We start from the raw sequence: 17,531 nt of genomic DNA, 5'->3' as shown, positions 1-17,531 counted from the left end.
CAAAAGAATGTAGTGTATGCTATCTGTGTATTCCATCTATAACAAAATAGAAAAAGTATTGCTGGCAGAACAAAAATAATCTTTTTTGTTATTCTGCTCTGAAGAAAATGGTGGAAGAGCTGTATATCATGTTTTCATTTGAAAAGAAACTTTTAGCATCACTGTATAGACAAAAGAGTGTGGGTTTTATCTACTGTTTATCAAAAATGATCAATTTTTGTTGAAAAGATCTGTAATAGAGCTTATTGTGAGAAATAGGAACTGCTGGTAAGTAAGATCTGCATTTTCGGCAAAGATCTTCCATCAGTATAGAAAAGCAATCAGATTTACTATTTTTAAATTTTGTTAGCATTACATTTTTTGATGCACCAACTGCATGGTATCAAAATAGTTATGCAGCTAGTCCAGAGCCCTGGTTTGGAAGGCTCTACAATTTATAGGAAATACTTGTGAAAGAGAAGAATTCAGGGAAATTCAGTTGCTGGCTCTTCTGTGCTCTAGAAAAGAAGTAATATATTCTCTAACTTTCTTTTCAAGAAATATTTAATGCAAGTAGCTCTTTTTTTTTTTTTTTTTTAATCCAATGTGAAACCAAAATGTCCCCAATGTACTAAGCATGGGTAAATTATACTGTTGCTACAACATTTACGATGTTATTGCATACTTAAATGAGTATAGTAGAGGATATGTTATTTTTACATCAATTTAACTTCATACTAACATTTCTTTGCCTTTGAGAATGTTGCTTTATCCTTAAGCAGAGATTTTCACTGAGCTACTATGCCCCAGACATGCATGAGACAACTGTACTGTTCCTTACTGAAATTGGTTTTCATCACGACAAATTCCATGAAGTAGTTGGAGGCGGGGGTGAGTAGGGTCTTCTATGTGTATTTTGAACTGTGGTGAATCACATTATCCCTCTGAGCCTAGCTTTGGTAGCATGGCTGAAGAAAAGTCTCTTAATTTTTCTTTTTTATGCTTAAAGATGGAGTATCAGTTTATATGGCTTGAAAAGCTGGTTAAATACATATTTAAACTTTCACACATATGAGTTTGAGGTTAAAATCGAAGCTTTAGTTCTTAAGCCATCCAGTTGCTTTGGCTGCACCAAAGTTTGAAAAGGCTTTTCCTTAAAAAAACTGCTTTCTGACTGTAATTTATTCTATGCATCACCAGGGAAATTACAGCTTGTCATTTGATTCTTGCATGTTGTCGTGTCATTGTTTTGGAAAATCTTAATGGAGACTTTAAACATTTAAGGAAATAAAAAGAAAAACATATTTTTTAACTGCATCTCCTCATTAAGTCTTTGTTTTCCATTTTTTTGTGAATTTCTACTTGTAAATCGTGCACTTGCAAGGACTCTCATATTTTCCTTAAATAAAGAAGCTGTGATGTGTTTTTGTGCTGGTTGCAGGGCTATCAGTGGAGTTGACTTTATGTTGGTCAGTACAGAATCAGAAGTTCTGTTGGCAAACTTTGAGCACTATCCTTCTGGAAGGCCAGGAACTGGGGACATCATGGCCAAATGACAGGGCTTCTGCTCATCCTCTCTGTAAGTAACTTCCTCATAAATGAAGTATAAACACACTACTCTGCAGGAATTAGATATTTTCCTCACTTAAAATGCATGAAATATCTCCATAGACAGAAGGAGTATTCCTTCTGATACTCATAAATGTAGGGGAGACACAGATGTCACCTTTCAGACACACAGGTTAAACCTCTTTATAAAGTGGTTTGGAAGAGACCTATACTCAGTGTTTTTAAATGCAGTCTGTTTGCTTAAATGTAGCTGAGTCACGGCATCATAACCATCCAAAGATCTTCCTTCTCAATGGCCCCTTCTTCGCCTCCTCCACCCCCTGTAAATGGTGTAATTACAACAGGAATATCTGCTAACGTTTTAAAGGGTCAAATTTTGGTTTCAGTCAGAATCTGTCCATTGGCACAGTTCACTTGAGACTGTTCATACATTGCCTGATTTTTCTTTCACAACTTTTTTACATTCTTTTATTCTTTATGTATGATATTTCTAGAAAGTAAACTGTCATTGATGTATTCAGAGGACACAAAATCATATCCTCATACATTACTTTCATTGGAAAAATATGTTTGCATTCAAATAAGGATTTTATCTTTCATGTATAACAAGGGTTTAACTTCCATTTACCTAATTAATTCCCAACAAATTTTTGTTTTCACAGAACTATGCAGTTGATTCTTTAGAATCCAGACATAATCCTTCCTGTGTGTTCAGTTACCTGAACTAGCTTTGGAAAAGTAAAGACTTTGTCAGAGATCTTTTTTCTGATCTGCTTTTCTTCCCAGTAAGCACATAGTTAAATATCAAAATATTATTGATATCCCATTTATATCTGGAATTAAATGTGCCATTAACATTAGTAGTTTCTTAGCCTGTATTTCAGGCATAGCGTACTTTTGCTGTTTTTTGCAGGCTACTGCCAGAGTTACTACAAAATCCCAGCATTCCCAGTTTAATTTGTAAAATCAAATTTTCATAAGAGCCATACACATTTATTTTACACAAGCATGTCTCACTTACATTAGCCACAGTGATGCAGGCCAAGATCTACAAAAGTACCTGTGTCCTCAACAGACACTTGCTACTGTTCTCAGTCTATAGGCTTCTCCTGCATAACATGGATTACTTACAGGAGGCTCACATGCATGCTTGAATTTTAGAGGAGTAAGTGGCATAAAAAGAACAGGTGCTTAGGAAGCCGGAAGCTGGCAAAATATGGCATTCTGACATTCATATTTGATTGTCAGGGTATTTGATGTGTATCAGTGCTTATGTCATTTCATCCTGATAACACGTCCTGATAACATTCACTCAGAGATATGCTTCTGAGAATTGACATGAGACAGCTTGAGAAGGAAGGAGCAAAGCTCCATTTTCATATTGGATGGTTTTGCTTCACAGAAAGCAAGATGTGATCCTGTTGTTTGACTGCTGGGATTACAGATGTACCTTCTAAAGGCGTTACTCTTACAAGACAACCAAAGAGCTCTTCATCCCAAGCAAAGAGGTGACCTGAGAAGTCTGCAGGAGGATTATTTCCAGTTTCAGGGGTATTGCTTGCTCACTCTGCATATCTACTTTTATTCCTCTGCACCTTATTTCCCAAACAGTGCTACAGGTTTGCTTGTTCTAAGCTCCTGGCCAGTTCCTGTTTGTCCCAGGAACTGGGGTACCTGGGATTTCCTGCAGTTTGCTGGGTTGGGTTCAGGCTTTGCCATCAGATATACTGTAGATAGTGGTGATACTCCATTTTTAACACTTTCCAAAATAGCTTTACTATTGCTAACACAGTTTTGAGATCATTAAATCAGATGTCTGATTTATGACATATGATTTTCTCAAAAGTGACTAGAGATTTTGAGAATGTTCAGATTCCAGTGTTCAAATATTAAGTGGTCCAAAGACCTCAATTTCATGGGAAAGTATTTACTAGTTTTTGAAAACTGTTTTTAGTTTGTTACCTCTCATAAGATAGATAATATAGGGCAGGCAAAATCTACCACTTTTGAGCCACTAAGCTTTAGTCTTCTCTAAAACAAAGAGAGGCAGTATCAAATAAATGAGGACATAGAAAATTAGTGTGTAACATTTTTTTTAAAATCATCTATTTACCAATATTCAAAATGAGGTTGTAAGAGAAAATTAGTTATTCTATATTTGCTGATGGAGAAACCGTGTTTTCATTTTAACATAGTTTGCCTTCAGAGTCTACAGAGCATCCATTAAGCTGTGCCATTCCTAAACCATCGCTGCTGATCTAGTGTTTCCAGTCAGGGATCACAGACTACAGGCAGGGCCTCACTGTTTGCACAAACATGGAACATTAGTTATTTGTAAACAACAACCAAATATTTATATTGATGACCCTTTTCATTTCATTGGCCTTGATTATTTGCTTTCCTAGACGGCCAACACACATAAGGTCAGCCCAGATGTATTTTCTCTGTGAAGCAGATTGTCAGTCCTATCTTACTAGTAAATGTACAAATCCTGCCCTTTGGCAGCCAATAAGAGCACTTGCTCCTGTATCTAAATACTCCTATTAGTAGCCAAAGTCATTATTTAGGACACACATTCATGATTGGCTTATTTACAGTCTTTTCTCAGACCTTCCAATCAGCTCTAGAGACACAGGAGCATTGCAACTTGAAAAATCAAATGAACGGAGGAAAAAGGGGCTTGTTCTTATAACAACATTCGCTAGCTGCCTCTTCAGATAAGGAAATGTGCAGCACAATGTGTGTGCTGGCCAGCCTCCAAATCACACCATGAATCCCTGGAACAGATCCCAGAAATTTGAATCTGAGCAGGAGATGCCTGGAAAGGACACATTGCTGGCCTTCCAAGAGGAGAAATCATTCAGTTTTGAGCAAGGGGGGATAATGTTCAACCCAAGAAGAAAAGTGTAGGTGATGGTTCTGAAAAGCATTTTCAGCTTATAGTGCTGAAATATCAATAGGTCATCTTCTTCATCTTCTAGATACAGCTTTCTCTATACTGTCACAACATACATATACAAGGCAATTTTTTATATATTTTTTTTCCTTTCACAAATCTAGCAAGGCTCAGCATTCCAAGGAATGAACAGTGGAATGCTTTCACTGCATTTAGATGCCATCTACAAACAAAGCTTCAACATGCTTGTATGTCAATACTTGTCAATCTGAGAAAAACATCAACACTTTTAAAACACATTAAGGCCCAACCCATTTCTTAAGAAGCCAAATGAATTGAAATGAGATGAAAAATAAGTATGCGGGGATAACAAAATTTAACTGCATTTCGTATTATGTAGAAGTAAGGGAGCAGTTAGGGGAAGAGCAAAGCTTCTTAGCAGCTGTTACAGAGACAGAACAGACAATTAAAATTCCAGCTGCAGAGGGAGAGAAACATTCAATCTGGGGTAATAATAATAATCAGGCACAGAGAATTTTAAAGGAAACATATTGCTTTTTGGTCTCAAATTAGTTGATATTCCGAAAGGTCAATTGCAGTGGGTATGACTGAGCCATCAGCACTAATACTTGAAACTATGGTTCTCATCTTCTCCCATGCCATTAGCTATCCTAGAGAAAGGGCATGTCTTGATCACGCTGAGAGCCACAGAATTCTTACATTAGGAGCACCTTCACTGCTTTTGAATCCCTCTATTCAAATAAAAAGGAGGAACACCATACAGCTAAAGAGCATATTCTACTCTAAGCACAAAAATAAGACAATACAGGTCCTTAGTGCCTGTCATTGAGGTGATCTTTCAGCTATACGAACTAAACTTCTTTTCATCTGTGGCCATCTTCTCAATACTACCTTCACCCTCTTTTGCAACAGCTAGAATAGTTCTTAGGCTTGTCTAAGCAGCTGGACCAAGAAACAACTCCAGCCTTTCCCTGACTTCATGAAACAGTTTGAGGGAGACACTAACTTCCCTTTCCCCAACTCCCAAGGAATCTATATTTTCCTTAGAAAGAAATTTATATGCATTAGCCAGAGGTTTGCCACCATGGCCCATGTCAGATAGGTCACAAGACTGCATCTTCAGGGAACCCAAAGTGCTGAGAGGATTAGCATGCACATCCACTGCTTCAGCTTGATATTATTTCAGTCACCAAACCTCCAGGAAAGAGCTCGCAATCCACCTCACAATTCTCAGCTCTATCTTTCATGCCATCAGTGCCTGCCTCAGTGGTGATCTCTGTCACAGAATACAAACAAATACAGTGTCAGCAGATGGCATGGTGCAGCTTATTGCCTTTTCAGGATTAAATGTTGACATCTGTGCACAGTAGATTGCCTCCTTCTTTTTACATCAGCAGTATTTAAATTATCTCTCTATGTCGTGCTAACTAATCAGTGTATAAATTGGGAGCACACTTTGGTCTGCTTTGTTTAGTATCTTCAAAACCTCAGACTGATCATTCTTGATCAGGCGTATTCTAGAGTCCTATGACTCTAAAAAATGTCACCAAAATAGCTTTAAACAGAAGTGGAAGGAAAATTATTAGTTTTGTCTGTTTGTTTGTTCACTTTCAGCAGATGAAGAACAGTGCAAAGAGTATTGGAGAATAGTACGAGAACAAGGGAAATGGCTCAAGGAATGTTAATTAAAAAGCAGTGGAGCAAGGAAAAGATCATTGTTGTTAGAAAGTATTTCTCACCTATAGGAATGCATAAAATACTTCAGGTTCTGTGAATAATGGCACACTAGTCATCTAGTTAACTGCTATAGATGTTGTAGTAAATTTACACTACTGTTTCTGGACTCAAGAGAGGATTTTGCTTTCAGGGGTCTATGCTTTTGCCTACAGTATGTAAAGTAACCTGTCAGCTCTGTGCTCAGGAAATCATACCATTGACATTTTGTTCTTTTTTCTTTACACATCACTTTCCATTCTATCTTGTAAGAGTGGTTTGAAGCAGCATTCAATCCAGAATTCCCAAGCACCACTAGTTGTGTTGTTTTTATTACCGGACTATTATTTTTTTCTGCTTATGTAAACTATGATTTCTGTATTTAGAGTCCCATGAGAACTCTTCCCTGTAAAACCTTAAATGATCATCCTGCCTGACAAGCCTTCAAATGTTTAAAGAGACTTCTTTCAACATTTTCCATTTTATTTTTTTCATTACAGTAAAAAAAAAATGCTATCTCCTTCTTTCACTCAGTTTTAAAACAAACAAGCAAACAAAAACCTGCAATGATTTGTTGCATCCTTTCTGTTTTCTTGCCTTTCCTGAGGACCTGAGGTGTTACTGAGAATGTAGAAAAGATAGAAATCTGTAGGATGCCTAAGTCCTGTGCTAGTTCTGGTGTGATTAATTGAAGATATCTAAAGTCATCTTTTAAATGAGGGGAAGGAAAGGGAAGGAAAGGGAAGGGAAGGAAAGGGAAGGGAAGGGAAGGAAAGGGAAGGGAAGGGAAGGAAAGGGAAGGGAAGGAAAGAAAAAGAAAAAGAAAAAGAAAAAGAAAAAGAAAAAGAAAAAGAAAAAGAAAAAGAAAAAGAAAAAGAAAAAGAAAAAGAAAAAGAAAAAGAAAAAGAAAAAGAAAAAAAGAAAAAGAAAAAGAAAAAGAAAAAGAAAAAGAAAAAGAAAAAGAAAAAGAAAAAGAAAAAGAAAAAGAAAAAGAAAAAAGAAAAGAAGAGAAGAGAAGAGAAGAGAAGAGAAAGAAGAGAAGAAGAAGAAGAGAAGAGAAGAAGAGAGAAGAGAAGAGAAGAGAAGAGAAGAGAAGAGAAGAGAAGAGAAGAGAAGAGAAGAGAAGAGAAGAAAGAAAAGAAAAGAAAAGAAAAGAAAAGAAAAGAAAAGAAAAGAAAAGAAAAGAAAAGAAAAGAAAAGAAAAGAAAAGAAAAGAAAAGAAAAGAAAAGAAAAGAAAAGAAAAGAAAAGAAAAGAAAAGAAAAGAAAAGAAAAGAAAAGAAAAGAAAAGAAAAGAAAAGAAAAGAAAAGAAAAGAAAAGAAAAGAAAAGAAAAGAAAAGAAAAGAAAAGAAAAGAAAAGAAAAGAAAAGAAAAGAAAAGAGAAAAAAAGAAAAGAAAGAAAAAAGGAGAGAGAGAGAAGTTAAAAGCCCTTAACATAATTCTGAGAGACAGAACTAGCTGAGCTGAAGATGGAATTTAATCAGCCTATGAATATAGACCTACATTCAATGGCAGTTAAATCATGTAACTTCTATTAATTTGATGGAAACGTTGTCATCTGAAATCAACTAGATTTGTAGATGTCAAGGGGTTGAACAGCAGAAATCCAATTCACACAGGGACCAGGATCAAATCTAACTTACACATGCTTTATCTTGATGTAGCTCTACTAGATTTTGATGTCTTATTCATATCACATAAATTAAGACAGATATCAGACTTTCAGTGACTAGTGAGTCTGTTATGGGTCCTACCCCTTGTTAAGCAATACACACTGTTCCCAAGTTGTCTTTCCCAGAAATCAATGGGAAGTTGCACTTACAAATGGATAACACAGTATGGCCAATAACTATGAAGGCCAATATGTTGATTCATTTGTACAGATTTGCTGAAAAAATCATGGAAAGGGTAGCCTTAATTGAATAAAATGAGCTTAACATTTATGTTTCTGAATAAGTGGGCAGCGCTCTGGAGACATATTGCAGATTCTTTGTTTCAATTATTTGTTTTATAGAGTTATAAAACAAATGTTTTTGAGGTATTAACAGCTTGCTCTTAAGCCTGTTAGAAGAGATGAAGATATTCACACGTTGATCAAGTCATAGAGAATATGCCCAAAAGACGAATATCATGAAGATGACAGAAAGATGATTAACTGATCAACCCTATTCCATTTGTATTACTTCTAGAATTTCAGAAAAAGAAAAACATTAACAAAAAGCCGAGACTATACATTTTTCTCACATGTAATTATCATAGAACTGTTTAAGATTGCTTATATCACTAACAATATAAAGACAACAAAAGCAAGCCTGTCTCTTAAACACTGCTACCAAAACTGTTATTTCACTGAGATCCTCACCTGAGCCTGTGTTATTGGCTGCAGATTGTTTCTCACAACACCATTATTAAATACAAGTTCCTCAAGAAAACAACTATAGAGATAGACATAATCATCATGCTATCATATTTGTCTTTCACAATTGTCATTTCTGTGTAACCCACCTATGTATCTCTGGGAAAATGGAAGCTGGATGTCTGGGACAAAGTTTGGTGGAAATAGATTCTCTCCTCCCCATATAATTTCTACTTAATCTATTATATTTGGCTTTTTGACAAATCAAAAACACTTAAATCCATTTTCTTTGCCTATGTGAAGCACAATATGCAAAAAATAAATAAAAATAAAAAATAGTTCTGGTGAATTAAACAAACAAGATGCAAAAATGACTGAGGTGTTCCATCTTTTAGAAAATTACTTTGAAAGGCTATGAGTTTCAAAGATGCTAGAGAAAAGGAAGATGTGACCTAGATATTCAACAATCACTTTACTTTGTTCATTCATTATCAGTTTAGCAGGCTTGACAACACTTTTTCATGTGATCAAATTTTGATTTGTATTGAAAGCGAAAATCAATTTACTTTGTGATGGGCATTAGTTTCAGTAGAGCAAATGTAAAAGCTTCACACCTTTCATTGATGCCTAAATTAGACCAAATTAAAGGACTCGATATGCTTGATTGAGTGGTTATATGCCCCTTGTCAATATTACTGTAACAAGCCATACTGAAAATCATGAATTAGTAACACTGAAAGAGCATAGGGAAAATTGCTGAAAGCTATTTGGGATAATGGCATTTTGTAATGGTATGGCAATAGGTGTGACAAATCATGAGAATCGCATGCAATTATGCTTAAACTACATTTGTAGCCTTGACCCAAGTTTTTGTAAATATCAAAAGGAATGTTAGAGGAAAAGTCAAGGTAAAAATCAAGTTTCATATCAGAGTGATCGTATTTGACTAAGCAGAAAAACAGCAGCTCCAAATACCTCATTTCCTGATCAAAACTGAAATGTTGATATCACCAGCTAGGCATTTAAGCTCTGCAGCATTACAGTGAGTGGGATGATAACACCTCTTTTTATTAATGTTAATAACTTCCCTCACAAGCAAGTTTTCAGTCATTTAAAGTTTCAGAACTTTAAGCATTTGAGATTAAGTTCTATTTGTTAGCATTTTTATTTTATTTGTTATTTCTACTAGATCAATATGAGGTATTCTAAGTATGAGGACTAGGATAAATGCAAAATTGCTTAGTTTTGCACACATTAACTTTTCTTTGAACTGTTCTACTACATTAGCTTGGGGAGTTGAATATTGGGAGATAATGATTTTTCTGTCAGTGATATGTCTATTGACATCTTTTTGAAGACAGAAACACTACCATGAATTTATAAAATCACAGTCACAATAAAATTTATTTAAGTTTTGACAGAATTTTCACCAAAGATTTTGAACAGCACTAAGTGCTGTCTTGGGCTTTTTCTATTATTTTTGTGGCTATTCAGGCTTAATGTCATTCTCCCTTCATTATTTGCATGTAGGCAAAGACAATTGCAACTACTTCATATATGGAGGGTACATCATTTGATTACTGTTTTGGAGTGTGTCTCCAAAATGTTATTATCTGATACTTCCTTGGTGTGATGTTTTTTCATTTGTTCATTTGGTTAGTATTTTGTTATTTTTGTTTTGTATTGCTAGGCACCCTAGAATTTTAATTCCATAATATTAAATTAATTTATCTGCAGATTATTAAGATTATGCAACTTCTCATTATTTTCAGTTGCTTTTAATGAAACCCCAAAATAACAGTAGCAGTAGTAGTTTCTTTCCTCCGATGGTTAGTTTCTGTTATTCCTGAAAAGAATCCCAGAATAAATTGCCAAATCTTTAAGATCCACAAATAGATCTATCTGGAGGAAGAGGTTTGACTTAAATGATTCATAATCATATAGATATGCTTCACTTACTCATTAGTTATGCTTTTGGACTGACACCAATCTACATGTTCTGTGTGAATTCTCTTTAGTTCCCATAAGGTACAGCATGGCAAAATAGTGTTTCATACAGAAACATTTTCTGACATAATAAAAAATGTTCATCAACCATTTCTCAAATTCTTCCTCCTTCCTTGGTCAAAACAGTGATCAAGCTGAAACTCTAAACATGGGGTTTTGATCCTCATGTTGATCCTGTTACCTGAAATATTTTTGTATAGCAGTTGCTAGAATCAATATATATGTATATATTAATTTTACCGGGAAGTTCATGCAAGACATTTGATTGGTCAAGAAATTCTCCTGCTATGATAAGATAGTGATTTTTGTACTCAAAACATAAAATTAAACACATTGAAAAGCCTCTGGGTGCTAGTCTGCTTTGATCTTACAAACATTATCATTGTTCAAAGCATTAGTGAGCCCTTCTATATACCGTACTGAATTTCATTCATCCAGTTTCAAGAGAGATGAATTCAAACTGGAATGGTTGCAGAGAAGTACTGATAGAAATGATCGACTGAATGGAAAGCTTATGTTATGTTTAAAATAAATAAATAAATAAATAAATTGGCTTGTTCAATCCAGGAAGAAAAAAGCTGAAAGTGGGTATCATTGCAGCCTATAAAACCATCAGGGTGATAAATGACAGGGAGGGAGAACAGCTAATTTAAGCTAAAAAATAACAGTGGCAACAGAATGAATTAGTATAATCTAGTCATGAATAAATTTTGGCTGGATTTTACCCATCTGAAGAATGAAATCTGGGATTTGTCTTCCACCTAGACAGTAAAATAAGAAACTTAGCTGATTTCAGCTAAAGGGTGGGTACCCTTTAGTGTAGAGAATTCAATTCATAATGCCTTTTTTTTTAGCACATCTTTTTTTTTAATGTTTCTTTAAGAGTTACTATTCTTTTCCTAGTAATGCTGTTTAGCAAGAAAACTGATAAAAAACACAGATTCTCTAAAGATAAAGTCCCTCACCCTTCATCCCCTCCTATTCATTAAGAATCAATCTGTATTCAGGAAGGCACAGTTCCCTCTTCAAATATTAGCTCAACTCTTCTCAGGTAAGATAGCAAAAATGCCCCTCAAAAATATAAATTTGCTTTTTTTTTTTTTACCTTTCAGCTCCATTCTTCAGGAGACATTATGGAGTGGTCCAGTATATAATCAGAGACCCCTATTGTGTGATCTGCCTGCCAGATAACCAATTTAAACCAGTTCTCTTGATCAAGTGCCAGTTGTTTCTTTTTTTTTTTCTTTTTTTTTTCCATTTGAAGAAGTCCTGTGCTACTGGCTGCATAGGCACACCTCTGTGAATATTAAACTGTCAGTGAGGCAGAAGAACAGCAGAGAGGGTTAGGGAAATGCACCTTAAAGCTGAGAAAACTGAGTTCGTTAAAGGCAAACAACAGCCATAATTTTATAGAGAACTGAATTTTTGTAGGTAGGCCGATCTTCTGAATTGTCACAAAATGCACTCAGCAGCACATTTTAGGATTATGCATTAAAGCTGGGAAACGGGCTGTGAAGCAAGAAAATAGAGCCTAGCAGAATCTGTTGGCCACCAAAGTATGTTTGCTTTCTTAAAGAAGTATCATATTTCACTAATTTGATTTGCTATCCTGCAATTTTAACCTTTCAAGCAGTTCAATCAATACTAAAATGTGGAGAAAATCAGTTTAATTCTAGGGATTTTTTCCAGGTAATTTATCCTGAGCATACTCAGGTTCTTTCTGTTTAATTTTAGTTGTTGCTTAGCACTTAAGTAGCACAGTATTTAATTGTTTTCTTAGGCACATAGTTCCTAAGGTCAGCCTAACACTGTGCATTAATGTCAGATCAATTTTATTGAAATAGAAATAAGTAGAACTATCTGACTAACATTATTGTCATAGGTCAGGTTGTATTTTTTGATCTATCCTTATGTCCCTGTGGATGTTGCATTCTAGCAATCACTCCTTATCACGCACAATTGCAATTCGGGATGTACTGGCTCTGGCTGGGATGAAGTTAACTTTACTCATAGAAGCCTCTATTGTGCTGTGCATTGTTTTGTGGCTTAAACAGTGTTGATAACACACCAATGTTTTGGCTATTGCTGAACCAATCTCAACCCACAACCTTTTCCATCTTATTTTCTCTTCCTGATTTCCTACAACCAAAAGGGACATATACTTATCATGAATTACAAATTTATCAATATTATAATAAATATAGCAGGTTAAACTTATCAAGACTATACTTACAACAGATTATGTACATACATATTTCATAAAGTAATCAGTACCAAGTGCATTCAAACTGATCCCAGAAGTGGGGATCAAACCAATCTCAAAATGTCTAATTAAGAAAACTAATCTTTCAGAAAACTGGTCCCCAGAGATGGGCCCAGGAATGACAACAATAAAATAACACATTCTCACTTTGAAGTTGATCCATGTAATGCAGAGTTTAGGAGTCAGTCCAGCACACCACTGCAAAGTTAAGAGTCAACTTGACATTCCAGCAAAGCTTCAACTTGTTTAAAATAATAAAAAGGGAGGGGTACATGCAGTGTGGGTAGTTTCTCAGAGAGAAAAGCTCCATTTGGGTTAAAAATTAGGGTGATTTTATATCACAGAGACATAAGAGGGTGTAGGACAACACCAAGTAGCCAAGAGATTCTTCTAATTTCTGTTTTTCTCACAAGACAACCAGTAAATGACAGTTTCTTACTTTCTCAGAGAAAAAAAAAAAAATAATTCCCCAGACTATTTTCTGTTCTTTCAGCTTGAACAACTACTAGCAGTCACCAATCCCCACTTTCTCAGGATGTCCCCTTTTTCTCAGACTATTTTCTGCCTTCTCAGATAAGTTATTTCCCAGTTTCTTGTCTTGCCATTATCAACAGTAACTTCAGGGTGTCTCTGGTTCTCATGTGCCCAGCTGCACTACAAGGATGCCAGCTACACCCCTCAGGCATGCCCCTGATTCCCAGGCTGAGTGCCCAGACCAAGTTCCCAGGCTAGCAGTTCCCAGGCTGGCAGATATTTTCCCTTGTTAGCCTTTTTAGCAGTCGTTTTAAGTCAGTGTTTCCTCATCATGGTCAGACCACCTCTGTAAGTGCTCTCATCAGTCCTACTGAGGAGGCAGTAGCTAGGTAGAGGTTTGGCCAGCCAAAGCCAATCCACCACGTGTGATGCACCCTGTTTTATACTAACCCACAGGCTAGAGTCATGTGGGTTGGAAGGACCTTCATTTAGTCCAACCTTCTTGCTCAAAGCAGGTTCCATTACAGCAGGCTGTTCATTGACTTCTCCAGTTGAGTTCTGAATATCTCAAAAGACAGAGATCCCATGGCCTCTCTGGAAACTGGTTCCAGTGTTTGACCACATTCATGGTGATTTTTTTTCTCTGAGTCAGAATTTCTCATTTTCCAGCTTGTCTATTACCCTTCATTCTTCCTATAAGACTCTGGCTCCTTGTTCTCTATTTCCTTCCATTAGGTAGTTGAGGACAACGTTAAGATTCACCCAAAGCTGTGTCTTCTCCAGGCTGAATAAGCCCAGCTCCCCCAGGCTCTTTTCACAGGACAAGTGCTCCAGCCCCTGACCAAACTTGCTCCTGTTTATTGATATCTTGACTAAAACCTGGGTAGTGTTACTTAGAGTGTGACTGCACTTTCTTGGCAAGTCTAGCTATGTTTGGGTACCTGCAGTTCTTCCTTTTATGACTCAGGTACAAACCATATTTAGATACATAACAGCCTTCTTAAAATGGAAGCATTAGCCTATTGTAACAAGGGACAACATTTCCTAAAACAGCAGCTGGCACACTTGTCTATCTTAAAATCTTTTGATCTCCTGGTGATAATTAAGCTAGTTGTAACTTCTTCTGGTCCCACAAGGTCCTGTGTCTCAGCTGGTTGCTCCAATATAATTACTCTCCATGGAGCAACAGTTCATTTATAGACCTGCAGAAGAGTTCTTTTGATCTCCTGCGTACCAGGAACTTTTCCTGTCCTGGGTCAGAGCAGTTTTTCAGCTCAGCATTTTCAGACATAATACTAACAAAATCTCTGTTGTTTCCTGTGCTCTGACAGCTTGAACCACTCTTTTTCTTTCTTTTTTTTTCTTTTTTTTTAAGCAAAGAATCTCCTGATTTACTAAACAAATACAATCATATAGAAAATGTATCAATAATCAGTTCCATATACTGACTGAATCGATTATTAGCATTATTAGCATCGAGTAGCATTTTAAATATATCACTTGAGTATTCCAAGCACAAGAATAAAACAAACACTTTAAAAAATTTCTCAAATCACCGTCTTGGTAACAAAATATCATTAAATATTAATATATATTTTTAAATATATCATTATTTTCTTTTATATGAATGTCCACAGCATCATACTCACAGCGAAGAAGTTGGCAGTTTAGTATTAGGCCTTCCACACAGTAAAACAATGCCTCCTGAGCAACTGAGTACAGATGTGAATGTCCTCCCTCTGTGCCAGGCTGCTGTCTCCGTTTCGTTCAAGGACACTGGGAGCCCTCTTGAGGCCAGACGATAAAGAAAGCAAATAAAAAACCCACCCGGCTCTGCCTTTTAATGCAAAGGCTCACAACCTTCTGATAACCTGACCAAAACACTCAGAAATTATTACAGAGCAGCTGAAGCTACGTTACATCTGCCAACCAAACTGATTTTAGAAAAAAAAAAAAAAAGTCAAAAACTTGATCAAATGTGAGGTTTCTTCTGATGTTACTGGAAAGGCAGAAGCAACTGCTTTTGCTTTTTTTATTTAAAAGTTAGTGCTTTTTCTGAAGTTTTTTTGTTGTGCTGACCCATCTCTGCAAACACTATTACTAACTAAATGCTACACAAATAGCAGATAACAAATAACATTTTTAAAATTCCTAAATTCCTTGAGAATTATTTAAAGAAAGGTAATTATTCATAATATGTAATTATTCAAAAGTTTTGGTGGTGATGTAGCTGTGCTGAGCAAAAAGAATTGCCTCGCAGACAGACTTGGAGCTTCCAAGACTCACGTGAAATGAAATCTATCCTATCCAAAAAAAAAAAAAAAAAAAAGGAAAAAAGTGTGAAAATGATCCTCTGAATTGAATGCAAGTTATCATCCATATCAGCTCAATAAAATGGATGAATTTACCAAGCCAAAGGCATAAGACTTTCTGAAAGCATGTTCTGAGCACAAGCACTGTTCCTCCTTACTGAGGTAAGATGTCTATCACACAGAAAAGTTTTGAGCCAAATATCAAAATATAGAAAATATCAAAATTCAGAAATTAGGTCTTTTTATTTCTGGAAGGCAACACAGTGCTGGCACTATGGTCTGACCAGAGATGACTGTGTATTCAGACGTATCTGGATGATATCTTTGATAAGTTAAATATGCTCAATTTATCTCTGAAGAGATGCGATTCAAACATCCTGAAATGACAGACAAGTTATCTGCATTTCACGAAACTTAGCCTCTAGAAGGACATGAAGGAATAGAAACAATGACATAACCTTACTTAATCTTTTCGTGGACTTCTATAAAAATGAAAATGTATGTGGATACCATGAAAACACAAGCAATTGAACTCTGAAGACTTATAAAACAAGCTCATGAATTATCCTGAGATGACAATTGCCTGTATAAGTACAGCTGAGTAAGAAGTTTTTTCAATGAACCCATTTTAATTGCATTTCTCTGCTCACCAAAGATGACGATTAAGTGTTCTGTTGACTGTATAATGAAAATAAAATCAGAGATGCTGTATTAGTTGCAACACAAAAAAAATATTCTGATTGATATGGGTTTGCTGCTATTTGGATATACTTTGAGCTATAGCTTTCTATGTCTGTAATATTAAGCAAATTTTGGAGGAGATTACATCTTGTAAATTATTTAATCTATGCTCTATAAATCTTATCTAAAGACAGACTGCTTGCAAAGTCACATGGCATAATAGAGATGTTACAACAGGAATTTTAGAGTTTTATAATAGTAACATTAGCTGGTTTTGTTTGCGAGAGCAGCCAACAGTGAGAAGGTAAAAATGTCAAGGTTAAATAATTATATGTCAGATAACACTAACACTAATTCCTCCTCTAAATTGTGCATTCATCCACTGGAAATAACTGAGGAGTATAAAAGACCAGAGCATACTATTAAAGTCAGGATGATTATGAGTTACCAGCATGACATGAATGTTAAAAGGCAAATATAGTCTTAGGATGCATTAGGTATTCATATACAAAGTACAAGTAAAACCTCATCTGCAAGATTATCTAAGATTCTGGCCATTCACATTCAAGAAGAAAGAAATCATATGGAAACAAGCATGGATAAGATCAGTGAAGAAGAAAAACCCAGAAGAATATTATTTGCATAATGAAGGGAGAGGTTATATGATTGCCTCTGACAAAAAAGAGAGGGAACATATCTATTAAGCACCAATACTGATGTAAGAACAGTAGGCATATGTATGTCCATATGACTGCACTCCCTTCCTGTCCCGTTTTATTCTGAAGGATACAACAATTCTCTGATTGTGGACTTTCTAAGTATTTAAATAAACACAGTCATCAAATTAAGTCTTATATTTTCAAAGTTAACTTAAGAGCCATGAATAATGTTAAAACTGTTGGCTTATTTGGAGAAGTAATGTTTTGGTACAGAATGGGAAATTCCGAGGAAAGATTTAAGAGGAAAAAAAAGATCAAATGGTGACTGTTTTAAAATAAAAACTGGAAATACCAAGGCTGTTGGTAAGGGTTCTTTCATATATTTTGTTATTCCTTAGTCTTTGATACAGAATATCTTAATTTTCTAATTTACAAATAATGTGAAAATAATATATTTCTTCATACCCACTTTTAGTTTGCACATTTGAATCTAGCAATAAATTAAGCTTTTACGTGGAACTAATCTAATTCAAAGAAAGTTGATTCTCACTGCAATTGGTATTCTGCTACTTCTGGAAGACAAATTATTATTCTTTTATTG

General features: G+C 35.5%; 1 long non-coding RNA gene across 1 annotated transcript; it reads left to right on the top strand.

The window, feature by feature from the left end:
* The first annotated feature begins 734 nt into the window (after positions 1-734).
* On the top strand, positions 735-3,172 carry LOC125184552 (uncharacterized). The gene is made up of 3 exons (XR_007168723.2): positions 735-870; positions 1,421-1,558; positions 2,951-3,172. It is a non-coding gene; the product is annotated as an uncharacterized lncRNA (long non-coding RNA).
* The last annotated feature ends 14,359 nt before the right edge of the window (positions 3,173-17,531 follow it).

This window comes from Anser cygnoides, chromosome 3 (assembly GCF_040182565.1).
Source record: "Anser cygnoides isolate HZ-2024a breed goose chromosome 3, Taihu_goose_T2T_genome, whole genome shotgun sequence".
NCBI lineage: Eukaryota > Metazoa > Chordata > Aves > Anseriformes > Anatidae > Anser > Anser cygnoides.
Note: the sequence above shows the minus strand (reverse complement) of the source record. Positions and strands in the feature narration are given on the sequence as shown.